The 22,910-nt window shown below is 47.1% G+C and overlaps 1 long non-coding RNA gene and 1 other non-coding gene across 3 annotated transcripts in view; one reads left to right on the top strand and one right to left on the bottom strand.

Annotated features, from left to right (window-relative positions):
• Positions 1-671: 671 nt before the first annotated feature.
• TRNAG-UCC (transfer RNA glycine (anticodon UCC)) lies at positions 672-743 on the bottom strand. The gene has a single exon. It is a non-coding gene; the product is annotated as a tRNA-Gly (tRNA).
• A 2,293-nt stretch (positions 744-3,036) lies between these two features.
• LOC141105593 (uncharacterized) overlaps positions 3,037-22,910 on the top strand; it is a 266,085-nt gene continuing 246,211 nt past the window's right edge. For both annotated transcript variants that reach the window (XR_012235615.1, XR_012235616.1), the window contains exon 1: positions 3,037-3,144. This is a non-coding gene — a long non-coding RNA (uncharacterized lncRNA). The remainder of the gene's footprint in view (positions 3,145-22,910) is intronic.

Here is a 22,910-nt window from a genome sequence, read left to right as displayed (position 1 = left end):
GTGGGGGTTGTTTTTCAGAGGTTGGGCTTGGCCCCTTAGTTCTAGTGAAGGGAAATCTTAAGGCGTCAGCATACCAAGACATTTTGGATAATTCCACCACCCCAAACTTGCTCATCCATGTCTTTATGGACCTTGCTTTGTGCACTGGTGCGCAGTCATGTTGGAACAGGAAGGGGCCGTCCCCAAACTGTTCCCACAAAGTTGGGAGCATGAAATTGTCCAAAATGTCTTGGTATGCTGAGGCCTTAAGAGTTTCCTTCACTGGAACTAAGGGGCCAAGCCCAACCCCTGAAAGACAACCCCACACCATAATTACCCCTCCACCAAATGATTTGGACCAATGCACAAAGAAAGGTCCATAAAGACATGGATGAGCGAGTTTGGGGTGGAGGAACTTGACTGGCCTGCATAGAGTCCTGCGAGCCAGGCCTTCTTATCCAACATCAGTGCCTGACCTCACAAATGCGCTTCTGGAAGAATGGTCAAACATTCCCATAGACACACTCCTAAACCTTGTGGACAGCCTTCCCAGAAGAGTTGAAGCTGTTATAGCCAAAAGACCTGGCTAAAACTTTTGCACAGTACTGAAGAGAGAACATTGTATAAACAGATATCATGGGAAGTTGGGGGGTGGGTGACACTTACCAGGTGAGGCAGCCATCATGTGAGATTGCGTTGGCCGGGAATCGAACCCGGGTCAACTGCTTGGAAAGCAGCTATGCTCACCACTGCACCACCAACGCGAGGTAGCATGTCTTTGGAGTGTGGGAGGAAACCGGAGTACCCGGAGGAAACCCACGCAAGCACAGGGAGAACATGCAAACTCCATGCAGATAGTGTCCTGGTCAGGATTTGAACCATGGACCCCAGTGCTGCAAGGCTAACCCCTAAGCCACTGTGCTGCCCACATACGGCCTCTGTTCCCTAAGGCCAGCCCCCGCTGAGCGGGGTAAATCAGTGATGTCCACTCACAGCACTTAATAGGTGAAACAGCCATCTTGGGCGCACTGAATGGAGCCATTTAACCTACCAGCATGTCTTTGGGCTGTAGGAGGAAACCCACACAAGCACAGGGAGAACATGCAGACTCCATGCAAACAGTGTCATGATCAGGATATGAACCAAACACCCCAGTGCTGCAAGACAGAAGTGCTAACTACTAAGCCTCTGTGCTGCCCGATCTTAAAGCAGAACTTCACCTATAAGTGGAAGTCACGCTTTTCCTCCTCTTCCTCCTTCAGCTTTACATTTCCTAAAGGACCTGGAGATTCAGGTCCGTATTGTAGAGTTATGAATCTTTCATATTCTGTCCTGTAGGTGGAGACTCTGTACGGTTCTCATTCCATCCACCCTACTTATGAGCCGTCCATATTTCCCCTTCATTCTCCTTGGGTTACGATATTTTTAAGTGACCTAGAAATGCAGATCCTTTTTGTAGAGTGACCTGGAGCTACAGAGTCCTTCAGCTGTTGTAGGCCTCAGTGGCCTACAATATCATAGTTGCCAACAGTCCCAATTTTTCCGGGACAATCCCGATTTTGGGACCCTCGTCCCGATTTAAGCTTGTCCCGATTGTTTTCCCGGCATTTTGGGTTTGTCCCGATTTTGGGACCCTCATCCCGATTTAAGCTTGTCCCAATTGTTTTCCCGGGATTTTGGGTTTGTCCCGAGAAAATCAGGAATGTTTTTTGCAAAAAAACGTCAACAGCTACACAAAAATGGCCGCCGTCGCCTCCACGAGTGTTGTTTCCCCTTGTGTTCAGTGCAGGGGAGAGGGGCAGCCAATCGGCTTCTCTCTTCAGTGTACAAATAGAAAATTCTATTGTACACTGAAGCCTATTGGCTACAGGGATTGGTGACCCCTCCCCTCTCTCCACTGAACACAAGGAAATGTTCAGTCGCCGCCCCGCCAACCCTCCGCTCTGCCCCGTGTGTGACAGTGTCCAACGAGCGCCACTGATGGAAGGACCGGGGCTCGCTGGCTGGGGACAGTGCACTGATGGTCTTGGCTCCCCTTGTACCCCGTCCCCCCATGTCACCACCATACCTGTTTCCCCCTCTCCCCCTGTGTCACCACCATACCTGTTTCCCCCCTCTCCCCCTGTGTCACCACCATACCTGCACCCCCCTCTCCCCCCATGTCACCACCATACCTGTTTCCCCCCTCTCCCCATGTCACCACCATACCTGTTTCCCCCCTCTCCCCCTGTGTCACCACCATACCTGTTTCCCCCCTCCCCCATGTCACCACCATACCTGTTTCCCCCCTCCCCCATGTCACCACCATACCTGCACCCCCCTCTCCCCCCGTGTCACCACCATACCTGTTTCCCCCCTCCCCCATGTCACCACCATACCTGCACCCCCCTCTCCCCCCGTGTCACCACCATACCTGTTTCCCCCCTCTCCCCCTGTGTCACCACCATACCTGTTTCCCCCCTCCCCCGTGTCACCACCATACCTGCACCCCCCTCTCCCCCCGTGTCACCACCATACCTGCACCCCCCTCTTCCCCCCGTGTCACCACCATACCTGCACCCCCCTCCCCCCCATGTCACCACCATACCTGCTTCCCCCCATCGTGTCACCACCATACCTGTTTCCCCCCTCCCCCATGTCTCCACCATACCTGCTTCCCCCCCTCCCCCCCCGTGTCACCACCATACCTGCTTCCCCCCTCCCCTGTTATATCTGTTACATGTTCTCATTCACAGAGTAAAACTTAATACACAATTTGTAAAGTTTGCTGCTCACCTTTAAAGAGGAAATCGCGTGTGAAAAATGACAAAAAAAACATGGCTCCACAAATCTGATACCAGAACCCCAGCCGAGCATGCAGCCTGGCAGGCCAGGAAAGGGGGGGTGGAGTGAGTGTGCACCCCCTCCACTCCTGAGCCATACCAGGCTACATGCCCTCGACATGGGGAGTGGACCTTGCAAAGGGGAACCCCCCTTCCCCCTGACAAGGTACCTCCCCATGTTGAGGGCATGTGACCTGGTATGGGCGAGGAGAGGAGGGCGGTGCATGCTCTCCCCCCTCCCCCCCTTTCCTGGCCTGCCAGGATGCGTGCTTAGGAGGGGGTCTCGATTTTGATTGCCCGTGTTTTATTTTTTCATTCTTTCCATGGGGTTCCGCCTTTAATGGTGAGCAGCAACTTTTACAATTTTTTTAAAGCTATGCTATGTGAATGGGAACATGTAACAAATATAAAGTAGGTGTAAAAAATGTGGCTGAAAAATTGGAAATACCTTTTTGGTGAGCTTTGTTGTCACAGTTTGTGATTAAGAAGCTGCAGAAAGGAAAATAGAGGGCTGATGGGAAGACCCTCCGGTTACTGAAGTGGCAGCCGCCACCAGTGTAGGAACCTGTGTTGGCACAGCCATACCTGGTCCCTGGGAGGGTTCCTCAGACTTTTTGTTGAGTCTTCTTCTAGGAACAGCCAATTGTCTTGTTTGTCCAACTATATTGATAGTTGGTGATTCAGAAGCTGCAGAAGGGAAAATAGAGGGCTGATGGGAAGACCCTCCAGTTACTGGAGTGGCAGCCGCCACCAGTGTAGGAACCTGTGTTGGCACAGCCATACCTGGTCCCTGGAAGGGTTCCTCAGACTTTTTGTTGAGTCTTCATCTAGGAACAGCCAATTGTCTTGTTTGTCCAACTATATTGATAGTTGGTGATTCAGAAGCTGCAGAAAGGAAAATAGAGGGCTGATGGGAAGACCCTCCAGTTACTGGAGTGGCAGCCGCCACCAGTGTAGGAACCTGTGTTGGCACAACCATACCTGGTCCCTGGGAGGGTTCCTCAGACTTTTTGTTGAGTCTTCATCTAGGAACAGCCAATTGTCTTGTTTGTCCAACTATATTGATAGTTGGTGATTCAGAAGCTGCAGAAAGGAAAATAGAGGGCTGATGGGAAGACCCTCCAGTTACTGAAGTGGCAGCCGCCACCAGTGTAGGAACCTGTGTTGGCACAGCCATACCTGGTCCCTGGGAGGGTTCCTCAGACTTTTTGTTGAGTCTTCTAGGAACAGCCAATTGTCTTGTTTGTCCAACTATATTGATGTTGGTGATTCAGAAGCTGCAGAAAGGAAAATAGAGGGCTGATGGGAAGACCCTCCAGTTACTGGAGTGGCAGCCGCCACCAGTGTAGGAACCTGTGTTGGCACAGCCATACCTGGTCCCTGGAAGGGTTCCTCAGACTTTTTGTTGAGTCTTCTTCTAGGAACAGCCAATTGTCTTGTTTGTCCATCCTGCGTAGGCATTCCCAGTGCTGTCAACTGGGGAGCAGCAGCTGCATGGACACAGCGGCTGTTCCCAGTGTGACATTCATGTGGGTACCGGTGCACGGCCCCGAACGCACCCAGGGTGCGTCCGCGCAACTGCACCCGCATGGATGTCCTTTTTGGGTTAAATGTAGCACCCACACAGGGTACAGATTCATACCAGGACCTCATTGGTGGGAAGAGTTCTCATTTCCCCAGCAGAGAAAGCCTGAAGAAAGCTGGAAAGACTCCTCTGGCCTCTGAATCCTAGGAGGTGCAACGCTGGGAATGGGAAAGTCAGTCTCATCCATAGCATTGTCGGCATTTTCAGTGGTTGATGAAAACATGTTGCCATGCCTGAACTCCTTGGTTGGCTTGCGCCTTTTCATTGGCCGGCATAAATCCCGTAGGTGAGTACGGATGGGATCCCTAGGAGGTGCAACACTGGGAATGGAAAAGTCAGTCTCCTCCATATCGTTGTCGGCATTTTCAGTGGTTGATGAGAACATTTTGTCATGCCTGAACTCCTTAATTGGTCTGCACCTCTTCATTGTCCGGCATAAATCCTGTATGTGAGCACGGATGTCATCCCTAGGAGATGCGGCGCTGGGATGGACAGTCAGTTGGTCAACCCTAGAACTGATGTCATCACTCGATGGTTGGATGATGTCACTGATTGATGGGAATGTACCATCAATCTGTGGGATGATGTTACTTGTTGATGGGATGGTATCATCGCTCTGTGAGATGATGTCACTCATTGGACTGCATGTCTTCTTTAGCAACATTACAATCCGTAGGCGATGACATTTGCGATGCCTAGGAGATGCGGCGCTGGGATGGACCCTCAGTTGGTCAACCCCAGAACTGATGTCATCACTCGATGGTTGGATGATGTCACTGATTGATGGGAATGTACCATCAATCTGTGGGATGATGTCACTTGTTGATGGGATGGTATCATCGCTCTGTGAGATGATGTCACTCATTGGACTGCATGTCTTCTTTAGCAAAATTACAATCCGTAGGCGATGACATTTGCGATGCCTAGGAGATGCGGCGCTGGGATGGACCGTCAGTTGGTCAACCCCAGAACTGATGTCATCACTCGATGGTTGGATGATGTCACTGATTGATGGGAATGTACCATCAATCTGTGGGATGATGTTACTTGTTGATGGGATGGTATCATCGCTCTGTGAGATGATGTCACTCATTGGACTGCATGTCTTCTTTAGCAATATTACAATCCGTAGGTGATGACATTTGCGATGCCTAGGAGGTGCGACGCTGGGATGGACCGTCAGTTGGTCAACCCCAGAACTGATGTCATCACTCGATGGTTGGATGATGTCACTGATTGATGGGAATGTACCATCAATCTGTGGGATGATGTCACTTGTTGATGGGATGGTATCATTGCTCTGTGAGATGTTGTCATTCATTGGACTGCATGTCTTGTTTAGGAACAATACAATCCGTAGGTGATAAGGTTTGTGATGCCTAGGAGGTGCGACGCTGGGATGAACCGTCAGTTGGTCAACCCCAGAACATAAACCCTGTAGATGAGCACAGAGGTCATCCCTAGGAGGAGCAACGCTGGGAATGGGAAAGTCAGTCTCATCCATAGCGTTGTCGGCGTTTTCATTTTTTGGTGGGATGGTGTCATCACTTTCTGGGTGAATGACGTCATTTGTTGGTGGGGTGGTGTTGCTACTCGTTAGTTGGAACAGTCGGTAGAACGCCTTATATATTAGGAGCTGTAGCAGCTGCATGGTGACAAGCCACAGCAAGAATTCTGACCAGTGCTCATCAGCAATGTTTGTAAGCATGGGTGTGAGTGTGTTTTCTAAGATGACCACCCACTCTTTGGACCAGACTGACTGGAGCCCAGCAGTCGTCCATTGGTACCAATCACCGGCATTTGTAAGCAGGGTTAGGACTGTGCACTCAAAGGCTTTCCCCCTGCTGTACCAGATATTAAACCCATGATAAATGAATTTAATCAGCTGCAGGAACATCAAATACTGTCCTAATATTGTGGCCAGATTATTTTGGTGGAGGATGTACCTCAGAATCAGAACACATATGAGGAGTGTCCCATTAAACCAGTTTGTGGTGTTGGCCAGGAGTGAAAACCAACTGATGGGTTCTGGGCGCTCCTTTTCCAAATTTTCGAACATTTCCTCCACTGGCTGTTCTGTCATCTTCATGTCGTCCTCCTCCTCCTGCATGCGGATCTCTGGGGACACTCTGATGTCATTTCCGGGTTCCTCCTCCTGCATGCGGATCTCTGGGGACACTCTGATGTCATTTCCGGGTTCCTCCTCCTGCATGCAGATCCCTGAGGACTGTCTGATGTAATGTCTGGGTACAGCCCATGGGTACAAGATTCTAAAAATCATTGGAATCTGCACCGGCTGCTGCGTTGTTTTCATGATCCCCTCCTTCTGCTCCATGCGGATCTCTGGGGGGTCATTCTCCAATTGTATGACCATTTCCTTCACGCATTCGTGGGTCATCTTCATGTCTCCCTCCATTTGTTCCATGTGGAACTCTGGGGAGTCTTTGATGTCATTTCTGTGTACTTCCCATGGAAGCATTACCATAAAAAAGATGATGCGGATTAAAATCCTCATTTTTTTTTTTTTTAATAGAGAGTAATTGAGAAATAAATTCAATTACAGTCGCTAGATAAGTAGTAAATGTCAATAAATGCCAATCACTACAGAAATTAGAACGATTAGGCTGAGTGTTCTCAGATATAAAGCAATGCAAATACAGGAGCTCTGTAAGGAAGCAGCTTACTCTACTGAAAGCAAATCTCAACTGCCGCGTCTGGCTCTGCACTCACACTATTTACCAGCTGCAGAGGTCAGGTGTCACCGTGACGACATAGTGGGTGGTCTTGTGAGCCAATAGGATTGCAGCAGGGGAAGCTGAACAGTGGATGCTGCAATCTGATTGGCTACATAGTGAGACCTCTGCTGACTATCCTCGGTTGTAATGCACACAGGTGCCGGTAGAGGGCAGCAAAGGAACACATCACCATAGATTTCCTCCTGTAACACCGATCACCATAGAGCTCCGGCTGATCGGTGTGTCGTGTCCCGGTGGTCGGGGTGGATGGAGGGAGGGAGGAGGCGGGGAAGCTGCGCCCCGGGGTGGCCGGGAAGGGGAAGTTGTGGAAGAAGGGACAGAGGCAGTGTGTGGAACCCCCCCGAAGGGAGGAGACACGGGGGGGGGGGGGGGGGAGGGGAGAACTCATTATTGTCTGTCATCATTATTGTCAATAAAGATTTGTAATCCTCACTATGTAATAATAGAATGGTGCATTGTATGTGACGTCATGTGATCAGACTTATTATTATTAATAAACCGAAGCTACCAGGATGGGGGGGAGGGGGACATGTATAAATGTAATTTTTTTTTTTTTTAAATCATTTTTACAGGAGCGATGGTGATTTTTACCCCTTCAATACTCCCCCCCCCCCCCTTCCTGCCCAGGCCAATGTTCAGCTTTTAGCGCTGTCACACTTTGAATGACAATTGCGCGGTCATGTAATACTGTACATATATGACGTTTTTATCATTTTTTTTACACAAATAGAGCTTTTTTTGGTGGTATTTAATCACCTCGGGGGCGGGGGGGGGGGGGTTACTTTTCTAAACAAACAAAAAAACGACCGAAAATGTAAAAAAAAACAAAAATAATTTTCATAGTTTGTTATAAAATTTTGAAAATAAGTAATTTCTCTCCTTCACTGATGTGCGCTGATAGGGCGGCACTGATTGGCAGCATTGATTTTCAACACTGATAGGTGGCACTGATAGCACTGATGGGCACTGATAGGCGGCACTGATGGATAGCACTGATGGGCACTGATAGGCGGCACTGATGGGCAACACTGATAGGTGGCACTGATAGCACTGATAGGTGGCACTGATGGGCAACACTGATAGGTGGCACTGATAGCACTGATAGGCGGCACTGATGGGCAACACTGATAGGTGGCACTGATAGCACTGATAGGTGGCACTGATGGGCAACACTGATAGGTGGCACTGATAGCACTGATAGGCGGCACTGATGGGCAACACTGATAGGTGGCACTGATAGCACTGATAGGTGGCACTGATGGGCAACACTGATAGGTGGCACTGATAGCACTGATAGGTGGCACTGATAGCACTGATAGGTGGCACTGATAGCACTGATGGGAACTGATAGGCGGCACTGATGAGCAACACTGATAGCTGGCACTGATAGCACTGATGGGCACTGATAGCACTGATGGGCACTGATAGGTGGCACTGATAGCACTGATGGGCACTGATAGGCGGCACTGATGGGAACTGATAGACGGCACTGATGGGCACTGATAGGCGGCACTGATGGGAACTGTTGGGAACTGATAGACGGCACTGATGGGCACTGATAGGCGGCACTGATGGGAACTGTTGGGAACTGATAGACGGCACTGATGGGCAACACTGATAGGTGGCAATGATGGGCACTGATTGGCAACACTGATAAGTGACATTGATGTTGAGGCACAACTGGGCACTGATTGACAGCACTGATGGGCACTAATTAGCAGTACTGAAGGGCACTAATAGGTGGCACTGTTTTGGCAAATTTGGGACCGATGCTTTCTCCTTTTCTCCTCATGCTGTCAGCGTGAGGGGGGGGGGGAAGCAGGTGACCGGCTTCTATTTCCATTGTGTGATCAGCTGTGATTGATAGCCGATCATGTGGTAAAGGGGCACTGTGATTGGCCTTTTACCCCAATCTGTAATCAGCTGAGTCCCGAAGCACACGAGGACGTCCGTGGTCACCCTTCTGGCATTTTAAGCCAGCGCTGTAGCCGTGTTTCGGAAGGGCGTTAATGGTGCTTAACCACTTCAATACCGGGCACTTTCACCCCCTTCCTGCCCAGACCAATTTTCAGCTTTCAGCGCTGTCACACTTTGAATGACAATTGCGCGGTCATACAACACTGTATCCAAAGTACATTTTTTTAAAATTTTCTTCCCACAAATAGAGCTTTATATTGGTGGTATTTGACCATGACTGAGGTTTTTATTTTTTACCGAACAAACTAAAAAAGACAGAAAAAAAACAAAAGTTTCTTTGTTTCTGACATAATTTTTTGTTTTCTCCTTCACTGATGGGCACTGATAAGGTGGAACTGATGAGTTGGCACTGATATGTAGAATTGATGGGCACCGATAGGCGGCACTGATATGCGGCACTGATGGGCATCGATAGGCAACACTGATGGGCACCGATAGGTGGCACTGATATGCAACACTGATTGGCACTGATAGGCAGCACTGATGATGAGGTACTCACTGGTGTTACTGATTGGCATTGTGGTGGGCTCTGATTGGCACTTTGATTGGCACTGGCAGACATACATAGTTACATAGTTAGGTTAAAAAAAGACACAAGTCCATCCAGTTCAACCTTAAAAACAATAAATAAATAGAAAAAAAAATATCGTACAATCCAATATACCCAATTTTATACCCTCAGTTGATCCAGAGGAAGGCAAAAAACCCCAGCAGAGCATGCTCCAATGTGCTACAGCAGGGGAAAAAATTCCTTCCAGATCCCCAGAGAGGCAATCGGATTTTCCCTGGATCAACTTTACCTATAAATGTCATTACCCAGTTATATACCCAGACTTTATTGATTGGGCACTGACTGGCAGCTCATGTGCACTGATTGGCAGCTGATGGGCACCTTTTGATGGGGGGCTGTGCTGATAATCAATGTGCTGATTATCAGTGCAGACCCCCTCTCTGACAGGGAGAGACGCCGATCGACTCTCACTGTCAGCACGAACCGAGGAAAGCCATTTACCGGCACTTCCTGGTTCACGCGATGATCAGCTGTGATTGGTCACAGCTGATCACGTGGTAAGAAGCCACTGTCAGAGGCTCCTTACTACGATCAGAGATGCAGTGTTACAGACTGACACATAGCACTTTCGATCACCGCGCTGCGCCCCCCCCGCAGCATGTTATCCTGCTGGACGTCATATAACGCCCAGTGAAGGTAACGTCATTCTGCTATAGGCGGGACGGGAAGTGGTTAAAGTGAAATAATATAAATGAAAAATTCCTTTAAATATAGTGCCTGGGGGGTCCCCTTAATCTGCCTGTAAAGTGGCGCCCCACGGAACGGTGCATGCTGGGTCGGTGATGTCACAAAGGGGTGGTGCCACCAGGTGATATCGCCAGGTAGCCCCACCCTTACCTATAAGAACTGTCAAATGGTGGAGGAGACATTTGGCGGTCGGCCGTCAATGAAGGCGGAGCATTTTCTTCTTTTTTCGGGGTGGCGGCGGCGTATTTGAACACTGATTTACATCGGGGGGGGGGGGGGGGGGGGCACTTTTTTTATTTTTTTTAATAAAGGATTTGTCAAAAAACTGTCTGTGTTTTTATTACTTTTTGACACTTTTTTTGGTTAATGGATAGAGGTTCTATGTACCCCATACTCAATCACATAGGGGGGGACCCTTGTTAAAGGTCACTTCAAGATTTTGATAAGCCCCCCTGCCCGCAGACCCCCACCACCCCGGCTTGTGGGGAAGAGATGTCGTCCCCGCAGATCCCGACCGCCCCGGTTTGTGGGGAAGAGACCTTGTCCCCGCAGACCCCACCACCCAGGGTTGTGGGGAAGAGACCTTGTCCCCGCAGACCCCACCGCCCAGGGTTGTGGGGAAGAGACGTTGTCCCCGCAGACTCCGACCGCCCCGGTTTGTAGGGAAGAGACCTTGTCCCCGCAGACCCCACTGCTCCGGGGTTGTGGGGAAGAGACCTTGTCCTCGCAGACCCCACCGCCTAGGGTTGTGGGGAAGAGACCTTGTTTCCGCAGACCCCCATCGCCCAAGGTTGTGGGGAAGAGACCTTGTCCCCGCAGACCCCCACCGCCCAGGGTTGTGGGGAAGAGACCTTGTCCCCGCAGACCCCTACCACCCAGGGTTGTGGGGAAGAAACCTTGTCCCCGCAGACCCCCACCACCCAAGGGTTGTGAGGAAGAGACCTTGTCCCCGCAGACCCCTACCACCCAAGGGTTGTGGGGAAGAGGCCTTGTCCCCGCAGACCCCTACCACCCAAGGGTTGTGAGGAAGAGACCTTGTCCCCGCAGACCCCTACCACCCAAGGGTTGTGAGGAAGAGACCTTGTCCCCGCAGACCCCTACCACCCAAGGGTTGTGGGGAAGAGGCCTTGTCCCCGCAGACCCCTACCACCCAAGGGTTGTGAGGAAGAGACCTTGTCCCCACAGACCCCTACCACCCAAGGGTTGTGAGGAAGAGACCTTGTCCCCGCAGACCCCTACCACCCAAGGGTTGTGAGGAAGAGACCTTGTCCCCGCAGACCCCTACCACCCAAGGGTTGTGGGGAAGAGGCCTTGTCCCTGCTGGAAGGAGCCATCAGAAGATGGGGACACTGTAGTCATAAAGGGATGGAAATGGTCAGCAACAATACTCAGGTAGGCCGTGGTGATTAAACCATGATCAATTGGTACACTGTACTTTTGTGACATGCCTTCTCCAGATTGTATACAGTGGGTGCAATATTTTATTTTTCCTTTCGATTCTGATAAACCCGTTTTATGCTTAGATGGTTGCGCCCTCTTAGGTTTCTTTTTTTAGCCCTGGGTGAGAATGGCCGGTCTAACCCCTCCTCCGCTCTTTCCAAAATTACCAAAAAATGATTTTGCCCAGAGATAGACTTTTATTTGCCATGTTCCCTGTCTCAAAACATATTGCTAATCTTCCTCTCACTTTGTAATAACAAAATCCCTACAAATGAATTGGGCTGGGGCGTCTCTCTTGTAGTGGTGAAGGATCTTGAGAGATTAAATGACAAATATGCGATGGAACGTCTATCTGGAATAGAGGTGCCACGCAACCGTCTTTTATCATAATGCCATCTACTGAAATCGCAGATTGGATAATCCACGTTCAGAGGCCAATAATTACATACAACGCGGATGTATGTCAACATCTGAAGACGCCAATCGCGTTGACAGGACAGGAAAACAGCATTATCTCTATTTCCAGATATTGTCTTGTCGTCGGCTTTATGAATCTGCAGATGGCAGGAAACGGTAAAGCGATGCAATGTGTGTAGAGGTAAAGCGCCATTTGATTAACACCGAGCGTAGGCTGAATGGTTGCCAGCAACTCCGATTTTCTTGCAGGATTGTTTTCATTTTAAGGTACATTGGATACGAGATTAATGAGAAAAGCCAGCGTGCAAATAGTGCATTTTAGCAAAGGCTTTTTTTTTTTTTTTTTGGATGCCTCGGGTCCTGAGTTTAATCTTTTGCGAAATGCCAAGTTGTTTGGAAGTTTGCAGGGCCTGAGGGGAATCTCGATGAAGCAGCCCTTGGGTGCCCTCCTAACTGTTATTAGCAATGTTCCGTAGCGTATGAGTTTACTCTTCTGTGGTTCACCCAAGGAATTAACCATTGGAGCTCCTAAATCTCCCTACATTTTATTACCTGCCACATGGTTATCGTCTCTGGCTTTTTATTTCCTTTTGAAGTTTTATTTCTTCGATGAGCAGCGCTGGCTGAAACATTTTTTGATACGGTAAGGCCCTTTGCACACAGGGGCGTCTAGCTGCAAACCCCCCCCCCCCCCCCCCCCCCCGTGTTTTAAAGTGAGGGTAAAGCTTTGAGATTTTTTTAACCACTTTACCCCAAGGCCTTTTTATGACACTTTTTGTTTACAAGTAAAAATCTGTATTTTTTTGCTAGAAAATGACTTAGAACCCCCCAAACATTATACAGTGCCTTGCAAAAGTATTCGCCCCTCCTTGGCTTTATACCTATTTTGTTACATTACAGCCTTTAGTTCAAGGTTTTTTTTAATCTGAATTATATGTGATGGATCAGAACACAATAGTCTAAGTTGGTGAAGTAAAATTAGAAAAATATATACATAAAACTATTTTTCAGAAATAAAAAACTGATAATTGGCATGTGCGTATGTATTCACCCCCTTTCTTATGAAGTCCATAAAAAGCTCCGGTGCAACCAATTACCTTCAGAGGTCACATAATTAGTGAAATGATGTCCACCTGTGTGCAATCTAAGTGTCACATGATCTGTCATTACATAGACACACCTTTCTGAAAGGCCCCAGAGGCTGCAACACCTAAGCAAGAGGCACCACTAACCAAACACTGCCATGAAGACCAAGGAACTCTCCAAACATGTAAGGGACAATGTTGTTGAGAAGTACAAGTCAGGGTTAGGTTATAAAAAAAATATCCAAATCTTTGATGATCCCTAGGAGCACCATCAAATCTATCATAACCAAATGGAAAGAACATGGCACAACAGCAAACCTGCCAAGAGACGGCCGCACACCAAAACTCACGGACTGGGGGTAAGGAGGGCATTAATCAGAGAGGAGCACAGAGACCTAAGGTAACCCTGGAGGAGCTGCAGAGTTCCACAGCAGAGACTGGAGTATCTGTACATAGGACGACAATAAGCCGTACGCTCCATAGAGTTGGGCTTTATGGCAGAGTGGCCTGAAGAAAGCCATTACTTTCAGCAAAAAAAAAAATGGCACGTTTTGAGTTTGCGAAAAGGCATGTGGGAGACTCCCAAAATGTATGGAGAAAGGTGCTCTGGTCTGATGAGACTAAAATTGGCCAAAGAAAATGCGATGTCTGGGGCAAACCCAACACATCACCCAAAGAACACCATCCCCACCGTGAAACACGGTGGTGGCAGCATCATGCTGTGGGGATGTTTTTTCAGCAGTCAGGACTGGGAAACTGGTCAGAGTTGAGGGAAAGATGGATGGTGCTAAATACAGGGATATTCTTGAGCAAAACCTGTAGCACTCTGTGTGTGATTTGAGGCTAGGACGGAGGTTCACCTTCCAGCAGGACAATGACCCCAAACACACTGCTAAAGCAACACTTGAGTGGTTTAAGGGGAAACATGTAAATGTGTTGGAATGGCCTAGTCAAAGCCCAGACCTCAATCCAATAGAAAATCTGTGGTCAGACTTAAAGATTGCTGTTCACAAGCGCAAACCATCCAACTTGATGGAGCTGGAGCAGTTTTGCAAGGAGAAATGGGCAAAAATCCCAGTGGTAAGATGTGGCAAGATCATAGAGACTTATCCAAAGCGACTTGGAGCTGTGATAGCCGCAAAAGGTGGCTCTACAAAGTATTGACTTTAGGGGGGTGAATAGTTATGCACATTGACTTTTTCTATTATGTTTTACAATATTCCTATTTGTTGTTTGCTTCACAATAAAAATAAACATCTTCAAAAAAAACTAAAAAAAAAACCATCTTCAAAGTTGTGGCCATGTTCTGTAAATTAACCGCTTGCCAACCGGCTCACACCGATATACGTCAGCAGAGGGGCGCATACAGGCATATTAACGTACCTGTACGTTGCCCTTTAAGACATGGCTTGTGGGCGCGCGCCTCCGGCGGGACACGCATGCGCCCACCGGGAGCTTCGTGAGTGTGATCGCGGGTCCCGCGGACTCAATGTCCGTGTGGATACCCACGATCGTCTCACGGAGAAGAAGAACGGGGAAATGCTGATGTAAACAAGCATATCCCCGTTCTGCCTAATGACACTGACGCTGATCACAGCTCCCTGTGATCGGAATCGGTGATCAGTGTCATGTCACACGTAGCCCATCCCCCCCCACAGTTAGAATCACTTCCTAGGACATATTTAACCCCTTGATTGCCCACTCCTAGTTAACCCCTTCACTGTCAGTTACATTTACACAGTAATCAATGCATTTTTTATCGCACTGATCACTGTATAAATGACAATGGTCCCAAAATAGTGCCAAAAGTGTCCGATCTGTCCGCCATAATGTTGCAGTCACAATAAAAATTGCAGATCGCGCCATTACTAGTAAAAAAAAAACATAAATTATTTATAAAAATGTCATAAAACTATCCCCTATTTTGTAGACGCTATAACTTTTGTGCAAACCAATCAATAAACGCTTATTGCGACTTTTTTTTTACCAAAATATGTAGAAGAATACATATCGGCCTAAACAGAGGAAAAAAATGTTTTTTTATATATTTTTTGGGGATGTTTATTACAGCAAACAGTAAAAAAGAATGAGTTTTTTTTTTCAAAATTGTCACTCTTTTTTTTGTTTATAGCGCAAAAAATAAAAACCGCAGAGGTGATCAAATACCACCAAAAGAAAGCTCTATTTGTGGGAAAAAAAGGACGTCAATTCTGTTTGGGAGCCAATTGTCAGTTAAAGCGACGCAGTGCCGAATCGCAAAAAGTGCTCTGGTCTTTTGCCAGCCAAATGATCCGGGGTTGAAGTGGTTAAATGATGCAAATCCTCAAACAATTCATGTTAATTCCAGGTTGTGAGGCAACAAAACACGAAAAATGCTAAGGGGGGGGTGAATAGTTTTGCAAGGCACTGTATACTGATATATATATATAATTTAGCAGAGGCCCTAGAGAATAAAATGGTGGGTTTTGCAATTTTTTATGTCACATGGTACTTGCACAGCGATTTTTTTTAATGCAAATGTTTTGGAAAAAATACACTTTAACCACATTCCACCCGCGATATAGTCGAATGACAGCTACAGTGCAGACTTCCTGTGATGGGAGGGGATCAATAGACGTTTTGCTAACATTTGTGCGATACTCGTCTACCTTTTTGTCCTCTGCTCCATCTGTCAACCGCTTGTTATATGAAGCTTCTATAAAAGGATTTTTGGCAGTGTGGCCGTCCGAAATCATTTTCTTATGTTACACAGCATGCGAGCTGGGCTGGTACCTGACTAGTGTGTGTGGGGATTAACCAGAGACTCACTCACCTGGAGCGGCTTTTCTTGTTTCATTGGAGACGTCCTCCCGTGATCGCACTGCTCACAGAACAGGGCAAAGGGCCAATCACAGCAGGCCCTTTACCATGTGATCAGCTGTCAGCCAATGGCAGCTGATCACAGAAGTAAACAGAAGCCTGTCATAGTTTTTTTTCTCTCCTCACGATCAGCGTAAGGAGAAAAGAATAAAGCCGCTAACTGGCTTCTGTTACAGGGACATCGGTCCCTGCCTTGGTGCCAACCTGTGATGCAAATTATTGCCACCCAGTGCCACCTATCAGTGCCCACCAGTACTGCCAATCAGTGCCGCCTACTAGTGCCTATCAGTGCCCATCAGTGCTGCCTATCATTGCCCATCAGTGCCACCTATCAGTGCCACAGTGCAGCCTCATCAGTGCTTATCAGTGCAGCCTCAACATTGCCACCTCATCAGTGCCCATCAGTGCACATCAGTGAAGAATGAAAATGACCTGTTTGCAAAATTTTATAACAAACTTTGAAACATGTTTGTTTTTTTCATTTTCTATCTTTTTTTGTTTCTTTAGCAAAAAATAAAAACCTCAGTGGTGATTAAATACCACCAAAAGAAAGCTCTATTTGTGTGAACATGACCGCGCAATTGTCATTCGAAGTGCAACAGAGCTGAAAGCTGAAAATTGGCGTGGGCAGGAAGGGGTTATAAGTACCCAGTAGGCAAGAGGTTATCTATATACCCAATTTTTTGGTAAAATATAAAGAATGGTGTTATGCCGAGTAAATAGATACCCAACATGTCATGCTTTAAAATTGTGCACGCGGGTTGGAATGGCGACAAACTACGGTACTTAAAAATTTGCATATGTGATGCTTCCACAATTGTGTCATCTGTGAGCTTGCATCTCAATCCAGGGAGCCACTAGTTCCTCAAAATTCTGCTCCCCTTGTGAGTGACATCAGGAATTGGCGGATCTTTGACCAACAGACAGCCTGCTATTGATTATAGAATCTGCCCACTGCCTGCTGTCACTCCCCAAGCCTGCCACAGTACTTTGTCCTGCCCCTGCAGAGTGAATGCAGGACAGAGCAGTAGACTCTCTCTCCTGTCTAACCTGCCACAGTGCCCTACAGGGCGCTGGGCAGGCTAGTTTCGGGCTGGCAGTGCATGGTCAGGGTGGGCATAAGAAACATGTAAATGATGCAGTCAGTTCTGGCACGCCGATCCGTGCGCTGTCACGGATGGGGGTGACACCTTTGTGGTCGGATAACACTTCTTACTTGATGGTGTCCCCTATGCGCCAACTGGGACAAAAAATAGGCCCAAGCATGTTAGACTGAGCAGCCCAGGGTAATCCTCCCAGTGTAACAGTGTTATCCCCCTCGTGTAAAACCCCCACAGTGTATTTCCCCAGTGTAAATCCCCCCAGTGTGCTCTCCCAGTTTAATCCCCCGTAGTGTAATCCCCCCTGTGTAAATCCTCCGCCAGGAGCATTTGAGTAACCAAGATGGCGGAGTTCCTCCAAACAACTGGGGTATGGTACCTTATTCCATTCCTTTTACAGGAGGACAGAGGGAGGGGCCGAGTCATTTTAAAGGGCCATATCGCCAGAAAAGTGTCCGTAGGCATTCATTGAATCCTCCCTAATAATTATTACCAAATGCGCCTAGTGCTCTTTACCCTTAAAATGAAAATAAACCCATATATGAATTAAATAATGTGTACTGCCTATTTCATTGGTTCAGCTTATTGTGCAACATTCATTACCATCAATCTTATAAGATATACAATATCATATAACTCATATATTCCAAATCTTTAACCCCATCAATCAGTCGTCTCTGTAGAAGATAAGTGCACAATCCCCAACAGTCCTCTGGAGCCTTGACTCCTCTCTCTCTGCCCGAAGACCAGGGCCACTGATAAGGGGGTAGCACCTGCTTTCCTGTATGGGGCCCAAGCCCCATGGGTTCAACAGGGGGCCCTAGAGCAGCAGGAGTGGGCGCAGGTACTAGCACCAATCTCCCTGTGGTCCTCCCTGTGTTTACAAATGCTTCAGTTCATGAATGAACAGGGACCTTCTATAGAGAACACTTCCTGTTCATTCACTGCAGAGAAAGGATTGAGGAATCTGTGTCCTCATTCTCTTTCTCTGTCTCAAAATTGAGACTTTGGGAGTCTGTTTAGACCCCTGATATTCCACCAACCCCCACGGGGCTGTTCAAGAAATGTAAACAATAAAAATAAACAAAAATTGTAAAAAAAAAAAACATATTTAAGGGCTCTTTCTCACGGGTATTCTGGTTGCATGAGCAGTGTATTCATGCGCCTGGAGCTCCCTATTAGACTTAATTCTCTGTTCCTGTTAGCTAAGCTGTATGGGTCCCTATGATTTCTAACACTAAAACACGATAGAAGGCTCACTCATCAGAATAGGTTTGGTCAGATAGCGCCTATTTTACTCCCCACCAGGATTACCAGCCATCTCCAGTTACTTCTTGATCCTCCTTTGCCCCAATATAAATTTTTTTGTGCGGTCCTCCCAAGGTACCCAGAAAACGGTTCTGTGAGATGAAGGTAAGTTTCAGACAATATACCATGCTGTCCCAATTTTCTGAACTGTGATTTAAGGATGCTTTAATTTTTGTCAGGGTCGAGATCTCTGTGTTTACATACTTTTTATGTTTCATTATGTCATGATGGTAGGCATAGGCGATTTGTATGTCATCTCTCCCCTCCTTTGATATTTGTCAAGCTTCTGGGTTAAGTCTTTTTAGCTGGTGGGACCCATTTAGGTGACTCTTTTCCTGCTGATTACCTTTATGACTTTTTTGGTTGGCTGCTTTGCTGTGAAGACTAAGTGGATCCTGAGGAAGCCCCTAATGGGCGAAATACGTTGATCCATTGTTTCTGTACTTCCTTGTACCTAAACGTATAATTATTTGTGGCTGCATTGCTGTAAAAACTACAAGATGAGGTGGATCCCGAGGAAGTCCCCACCAGGCGAAAGATGTCAATCCATTGTTTCTTTACTTTATTGTACCTAAATGTATAGTAATTTGTGCAGCTGTTGACCATTGTTTTTATATGTATGTAAAAGCACATTTTTTTAAGTTAGAATAAACTTGACTTTTTATGCATATATAGAATTATTGTGTTCTTTTCTTTTGGTGGTATTTGAGGCACATTAAAATCCCTATCCTCACTGTCCCTTGTGTGTTTAGGGTACATTGTGGGTCATTACATATTTTGTAGGTTTCGGGCAATGGTAGAGGACTACCTGTTCAAAGTTCCTCTTTAATAAAAATATCAGGCATGCCAAAAAAAAAAGAAAGGCAGAGGTTCTGCTCAGAGAGGTAGTAGGGTGGAAGGTTCTGCAGGAGGTAGTAAGGGATGAGCAGGTTCTTCAAGACAGTGTGTTGGTTGGGGACCATCTAGAGGTAGGGCATGTCTTCCTGTTCTGTCTGAGTGGCCATGCTATACAGCCAGAGCACATGTAGGAAGTAGCTGAGTGGCTGGCAAGGTCTTTCTCTTTTTCCTCCTCCCAGGAGCAAAGCATCCAGTTGTCTACAACTGCTGCTAATACGCTCTCCTCTTCCTTCTCTTCTCTTCTTCTGCTCATCCTGCCAGAGCCTCATGAACTGGCATGGGGGATTCGGCTGAATAATTTCATAACATGATCAGTCACACCATCAGGTGGATGATGTGGTAGTGGGCCGTACGTGGGCGCCACTTCTTGGAGAGGCAGAAACCACTGAGAAAGAGGCAGAACAGTAGCGAGGGAGGGTGTGTCCAGGGGGCAGGGGCAGCTTGCGGAGGTTTGGAGGGGGTAGCTGTCCTAATGCGTCTAGCGGCACTGCCCCACATGTAGGCGGGGGTCCGGTATTGGATATCCAGAAGGGAAGAAAGACACACAGAGATCTCAGATTGCAATGTAGTGTGTTAACGTGAAAGTTCCAACTACACAGTATAGAATCTAGGTGGAAGTAGTGAACTGGTTATAAGACTCACAGTGACCTATGCAGCCTTACAGAGAGAGACACTTGGTTGCCGACAGCACCTGGCAGAGGAGGCGACTTGCAGATAGTGTTACAGCAATGAGTTGTAGCAGAAAAGCTCCACACTAATGAATTGGTGGCTAGTCCCTTCTCCACAGGAACCTCTCCCTATGCTAAGCACATGCTTTCTGACCACCAGGTTCCTGTCCCTGTCCTAACCACATGCAAAATGCACACCAACTGTGGGGAGTCAGTGCTTTCATAAGCACTGTCCTTACTAAAGATGGCTGCGGGGTCATCTGAGGCAGCAGCACCCAACCAGATACCTGCTCACCCGATGACACCTTTGAAGGCCTAAGAGGACTGTGAGTTCCACCTGTTTTTGACTCTTTCTGCATGGTGGTGCTGTCAGTGCCATCAAGGCAGGAAGGCCAAACTACACCTGCCTACACACAGGTACAGGCCACTGCTATCCCCAGGACCAGTCCACGGAGCTATTGCCAGATTCTTTCAGGATTCACTCCCTATAGATTTCAATGGGGTTCAGGTATGGTGGACTTCAAGCAGGATTCAGCAAAACCACGCCCCAGCGAATTGGACCAGGGGCAATTTCACTCATCCCGATTGTGCAATCAGCAGACTGTGTAGGGTATTGGACCACCCTGTATTGCTTAAAGCCGAGCTCCACCCAAAAGGGGAAGCTTTGCTTGTTTGCCTCCCCCCCCCCTCCGCTGCCACATTTGGCACCTTTCAGGGGGGAGCGGGTACCTGGGGGGGGGGGGGCAGGTACCTGCTCCCACTTCTGGCTGATCTGGCCATGGCATAGTCAACAAGAAGTCCTCCTTACCCCGCTGCCAGGCCATTCACGAAGTACATCGCGCTTCGCACATGTGCAGCAGTAGCACCCGAGAGCCAACTGAAAAATCGGCAGGGGGGGAAGACACTGCTGGATTCGCAGACAGGTAAGTATCCTAATATTAAAAGTCAGCAGCTACGGTATTTGTAGCTGCTGACTTTTCATTTATTCTGAAGGAGCCTGGAGCTCCTCTTTAACTGCAATGTAGTCTGCAGGGAGGCCTGGAATTTGGCTGTGCTATCTAGAAGCAATGGTTCACAAAGCAGGCTGAACAGAATCAAAAGTCCTTTGGCAGATAAGACAGTCCAAGGCATTTTACTAAATATTTCGTTTTTTTTTTTTTTTTTTGCATGGAGAGCATCTGGTGAGCCTGAATTTATAAAGTCAGACATAAGAGAGAGAGAAGACAAGGAAAGTCCAAAAATCTCTTAAATGTGAAATAATCACCCAGCTCATCCATATGTGGAAATGATTTATAGGTTGAACTTTAAGGGACACAATTAAATTGCAGTAATGTGCAATTGTAGTTAATGGATTGAGCTACCAGGCATTTCGAAATATCTTATGTGCAAGGTTACATTAGAATCCTTTTTGTCCTTAACCAGATGAAAGCTTTGTTCAGACCTTTTGTGTGCAAAAAATACGAGATTAAAACTGCAGTTGAGGTTTAGTGGTAAGCATCATAGGGGGATCGCTATCACTGCACACTATGGAAGGAGCACCTAAGGCAGTGATGGAGAACCTTGGCACCCCAGATGTTTTGGAACTACATTTCCCATGATGCTCATGCACTCTGCAGCATTTTTTAGCATCATGGGAAATGTAGTTCCAAAACATCTGGGGTGCCAAGGTTCGCCATCACTGACCTAAGGTGTTCTCTGCAGGAGTTTGGGATGCACTTCACTTCTCCATTTTTCCCGAATGAACCACTTTAGCTCCAGAAGGTTTTACCCCTTCATGACCAGGCCATTTTTTGCTATTCAGCACTGCGTTAATTTAACTGGTAATTACACGGTCATGCAATGCTGTACCCAAATTAACTCTATATCTTTTTTTTTCACACAAATAGAGCTTTTTTTTGGTGATATTTGATCACCACCGGGCTTATTATTTTTTGCACTATAAACAAAAAAGGCATACATTTAAAAATAGAAGGTGGAGTAAATTCTCGGAGGGGTTTTGTATTGCAGCAAAAAGAAACGGACCTGCAAGAGGCTGCGTTTATTTGCTCTCCCCCTCCATGGTTGCCTGCTTCTCTGGTTTTGGCAAATAAGCGCGGCCTCTTGCAGGTCCATCTCTTGACCTGGTGGGCTTTTGCTCCTCTGTGATGCGGGGGTTGGGTGAGTGTTTGCCGCGCTGTCTGGATCCTTAAATCAACAGCCCTAGGAGGCTTGCTTTGCAGTCATCATTGGTAAATATTAACTCCAAATATCTAGTGTATTCTCTTGGAATCAGCACATATTGATTGGTTGGATTTCCAATGTACTTACTTATATATTGTATTTTTTAGAAATTTGTACTTTTTGCCCCTGAAGAAGACCTTTATTGCCTATGGTCGAAACGTGCTGGGGTCGTTCTGTGTGACCTTCAGTATATATAATGCAATACTACAATGGTTACTGCACAGTTGTTTTGATATGCATATCATGTATGTTTTTACCAACCCTCATCACAGAGCTTATGTCTTAACGGAGAGCTATGTTTTTTGTAATTTTATTGATCTTTTGTAATAAATACATTTTATAATAATTTTTTGACTCTTTTTGCTGCAATACAAAACCCCTCAGGGAATTTACTCCACCTTCTATACTAGCATCGGGGCGTGCAGCTCCTTCTTGCTCACCTATTGTATCGCTCTCTCTCTTTTTGGCATACATTTATAAAGAAAAAAAACAATATTTTTTTAATTCTGCTATAAAACATATCCAATAAAACAATTGTA

Source organism: Aquarana catesbeiana, linkage group LG08 (assembly GCF_042186555.1).
Source record: "Aquarana catesbeiana isolate 2022-GZ linkage group LG08, ASM4218655v1, whole genome shotgun sequence".
Classification (NCBI taxonomy): Eukaryota; Metazoa; Chordata; class Amphibia; order Anura; family Ranidae; genus Aquarana; species Aquarana catesbeiana.
This window is presented reverse-complemented; position numbering and strand designations above follow the sequence as displayed.